Here is a 4770-nt window from a genome sequence, read left to right on the forward strand (position 1 = left end):
TGAACAAGCAACGTCTCTATGTAAAACACAACCGGGACACATTATGTTGCTGTCAGTCGCGTGGACCATGAAGGGTTGGCCGGCAGGTATACAGAAATGGATTAACCAAGGCCAACAGAATTTTACAATTCTGTTGGCCTTGGGATTAACATTCCCCGAGAGATTAAAGAGACGACCCTTGTTTTGAAGATATAGCAACGCAGCGAATGTGAGAAAGCCGCCAAAAAGGCTTGACAGAGTTATAGTAACGATCAAACAAAAATGAGTGAATTCCAAATTAACTCTTAGTATATATATAGGGTAACTATTTTCGGTCATGTTTGTCAAGGTTCTGTACTACCTTTTGCAACCTCTCTGCAGGTGCAGGCAGTTTGAAAGTGTTATCCTACCGATGAGTGACTTTGAGGTTTCACCGATACCAAGTATACTAACCGTAAAAAAAAAAAAAAATTATGTTTTGAGACTTATAAACCTATTTTGCGATCGGAAAGAAGATTAAGAGCAAACGCAATCACAATAAAATCCACTTTCCGAATTTAAAGTGAGTTATCTAAATGACCGTGCTTGTAACCAGGTCTCTTGACCTTGTAACTTTGTAAGCCGTCATGGCGTCTCTAGGGCAGCGCGTAATGCGTCATTGACCACAGCGGTATTAACGGTCAAAACTGTCGAACGGTTACTTGGACCAATATATATGGCCTGCGGGTAGATATGGCTAAGTCGATAAGAGGGATTAACTGACCAGTCATGATAAACCTGTTCGAAGTGTAAGAGTGATACAGTTGTCTCGATAAACAAGGTGACGTGACATTTCATTTTCATCTTAATGTTGAATAAATTTATAAGAACCAAGAAATCGAGTTTTTATTAATTTCTCCAGATGTTATTTAATACCAATGGATAACATTTGTTATCTGCTACAAATGTACTTGCTTATTGTTTGTGCAAAAAATAAAAGGAAACTTCAATTAAAACACTAGCAATAATTAGCCTGATAATGAATTATTAACAAACTTTGCTGAAGATGTTTAAAAGGATTTACAATAAAATTTTCAGCATTGTGACTGATTTCAGCAGCAGTACATGGAAATGATCAACTCTACACACACACACACACACACACACACACACACACGTTCTTTTAATTCCATTAAACAAAGTAGCTGAAAATTCATATTCAAACCTTCTGGTTACAAGAATTTTACTGAGGTTTCAAATTGTATTTTAGTATTTTAGCACATGACAAAGTTACATTAAAAAATGAAATACACATTGTAAAACTTTACTAGAACTATTGGTTATTTATAGCCTGGAAACAGACTAGCAATCTTATCTATGAAAAAATAATAGTTAAATAACCTGAGTATCGTAATCTGGAAGACTTTTTATTTCTCATTGCAAGGTAATTCAATCACATACACATACTAAGTAAATTTCACATCACGGACTGTTTCTCTGCTACTGAGAACGGAGGACAAATTCCACTTCTCACTGAGGTGCAAGCATAATATGGAAAGACCAACAGAAGACAATGACAATTGCATCATGGATAAAACATTACGAGGTACAGGCGCAACATTTGTACCTCCTTTCTCTTCATGATAAGGAATTCCTTCCATAAGCGTGCACAAAAACGATTTCGAGCGGCCCTTGCCAACAATAGCCTTGCAAAAATATCATCTCGATAATGGAGGTGGTTATATATGGCATATAAATAAATGGACTCCCTGTAGGCAGCCTTTCGCATTTTCTTTGCTAAAGAGAGTTTCAGTTCGGTGAGCTGAAGAAGCTTGGAAGCCTGATCTTGATTAAACAGCCTTTTCTCAAGCCATTCGGGCCATATGTGGAAGAGAGTTGTTCGTTGTTCAGGTTGTATAACCACAACGTCTACATCTAAGAATCGGGTTCTTCGAATGTCGTCATGTGATACCATTGTTAGCCATCCCTTATCGCGTCCTGAAGCCATTCTCGCCCAAGTTGGACAAACCGAGCAGCCTTTTGGTCCTCTCTTGCTTTACTTTGTTTATGCCCTTGTTTCTGCGTACCTGTTCAGCTTCATCCGTTCTTTATAGTGATTATCAGGAGAACCCTTATCAGCTGCTGGCCATGTACCTATGATATAAAAATCATAAGTATTACCTGCATAACAACAAGAGTACATGAGAAATTCTAAAATTGTAAATCTATTACTCACTTTACGTTTCTCAATACCTAAAATTAAAAACAGGACAGCAGCCTGTTGCAATGTTCACTAATATTACAATATCACTTCCATATCCAGTTATCATGAAAAGTCAAGTTAACAGCAGTTCTTCAATTTCTGAAAAAAACAAAGGGAGTTTTGTTATCAAAATTGGATCGACTGGTGTTAATGCGCTACTTTACAGAGAACTTCTTCCATGTCCTCGCAATTGGATAACAAAGATTTCAGTGACTTCTAGTCAGTATACGATGACTTAGATATAATACTAAAACAAAAACCAAGCATGCGTTGCTGTAAAAGAATCAAGGGGAAGTAGGATGGTGATGTACGAAAGCCCACTAGGGTTCCATACCTTCATATAAGTTTTCATTTGAAAAATAGATCGAACTTTCAATAGTATGTCCACAGTATTGTTGATGAAAGCATGTTGTATTCGAGCATAAAGTCAGGAAGAAATGTATAATCTGCGGAAAGAATCTTGATAAATGAAAATGCCTGCAGAAGTTGGAACCACAGAAAATTTGATAATCGGACAAACCCAGAAAAGTATGAGGATGAAAACTAAGCCTTCCACCCTTACAATGCTTTTCGGAACATAGAAAGGTACAAGTCAAGTGTACAGTAGAACAGTTTACACATCGTATAACAAAATAAATGTCATTACCTATCAAGAGGTTTTATTGTTGCTAGGTTAAGTTAGTTTTAGACCAGCAGGGGCTCCCGGCCTTAAGGGCAACCTGTTATGTCAGGGAGCTACATTATGATTTATGATATATCCGCTGGCAAAAGTTTTCTTTATTATTATATCACCACATATACTTTCGCAATAATCTGCTTGCCTAAATGACGTGAAATATCTCTTCTTTGCGCAATAATAATAAAAACAATACCAGTAGATGCAATGGTAACAAGACAATATTTGTCAACGGATATATCATAAGTCATAATTTAGCTCTGAAATAACAGACAACCTTCAAGCCCGTGCTGGTTCAAGGATGAAAGGCTTAAATTAACGTATCACATTTCTAAGTTCCGAACCACTCGAGTGTATCGAAATTCTTTCACCGGATTATATATTTCTCTTTGACTTCACACTTGAATACAACAGGCTCTCATCAGCAAATACTGCAGACACACGCTGGAAAGTTCGACATAGTTTCCAGTTTGAAAACTTCTCTGAAGATAGGGAATGCTAATTCGTGTTTTTTAGTCTGTCCTAGTCACTGTAAACTGACTAGCATTCATTACCGTCTTTGTTATTCCATGATGAGGAAATAGGACAAGTTCTTAAAGTCGCAAATAAACACCAGTCGTTCGAGTTAAGATATCAAAACTCACTTTCTTTTTTTTTTCGTGAATAGTTTTAACACTAGGCACCAGTGTTACCTGTTGTGAAAAGATTGGTGGATCCACTTCAACTTCAGCCAAGTCTCAGTTGTAAAATTTCGGTCAAAACACGGTGACCACGCGGTCGTGACTGAAAAGTCTTCACCTTACAAAGGTCAGATGTCAACTACCGGTGCTGTTTCCGTTTTCTCTTTAATCGCATATGGACACTAATTGTGGGAACCTCGCTTCGCTTACTAATGAGTTAGGGTTGCCTGCATAAGAATGTTTGATCATTATAAAGAACCTGAGTAAATAATTTGCATTTCTAAGACCACAACTGTGATTTCAAATAAATGCAGAGTTAATTCATTTTTGTTCACTTAAATATAGCATCTCTGATTGTGTCTCTCAAGTACTTAAAAAAATTGTTAAAAAAAGAAAAAAAAGAGCTCATGATGAATACATTCATACACATGTACGAATTAAACATACATACAGTTATTTGGCAAATAGTTTCACGCAATTTATTATAATATGTGGGTGCTAATTATAAATCTACACGCACGTACTGTACATGCACACACACTCACAGATTATCCTTTACAGCAAAAGGTTCGGTATTCATGAATCTGCTCGTAAGCGCTAGTTTGCCATAAAATCGAGTGTCAGGGCGGAGCTAAAGCAGATTAGTGCTGTCTGTCAAATCTACGAAACTTGTGGTATATGAAAATTACTGAATTCGGATTTTGAAAGAATTTATATAGAGATATGCCCCAGAATTTACTGTTTTTCAACTAAAAAGTTGTCCATTCCAATTTCATTACCAGAATGTATAAAAAGAATTCTATTGATGGCATGATTTTTGAGGATCGCTGCCAAAAAGTCTTCTAATCCCATTTCATGAGCTTAACCCAACGCAACAAGACAATGGAGAGTCCCTTTAAAGAATGTTTAAAGCGCTCAGGCGAAGGAAGTCGTCTACAATATTATCAAATATTTCTGTGCAGGAAAAAAAGAAAGAAACGGCGGACCTTTAATTAACATATCAAGATTAATGGATCATGTGACTGTTGCAATAGGGCTGCGTGAAAGAACTATATATATTGGTTGCATCGATAAACTAAAAAGAATATAAAACACAAGTCTGTTTATCGAATGAACTTTTATAAAACATCAGTATATTGATGATTTTATAATATATGTCTTATATATAACTGTATTAAACTTTTATATATATA

General features: G+C 36.2%; 1 long non-coding RNA gene across 1 annotated transcript; it reads right to left on the reverse strand.

Annotated features, from left to right (window-relative positions):
• Window positions 1–983: 983 nt before the first annotated feature.
• On the reverse strand, window positions 984–4408 carry LOC136833563 (uncharacterized). Its single transcript, XR_010851512.1, has 2 exons — window positions 3590–4408; window positions 984–2112 (listed from the first exon to the last, which is right to left on the reverse strand). It is a non-coding gene; the product is annotated as an uncharacterized lncRNA (long non-coding RNA).
• Between the last annotated feature and the right edge of the window lie 362 nt (window positions 4409–4770).

The sequence above is a fragment of the Macrobrachium rosenbergii genome, chromosome 51, assembly GCF_040412425.1.
Source record: "Macrobrachium rosenbergii isolate ZJJX-2024 chromosome 51, ASM4041242v1, whole genome shotgun sequence".
NCBI lineage: Eukaryota > Metazoa > Arthropoda > Malacostraca > Decapoda > Palaemonidae > Macrobrachium > Macrobrachium rosenbergii.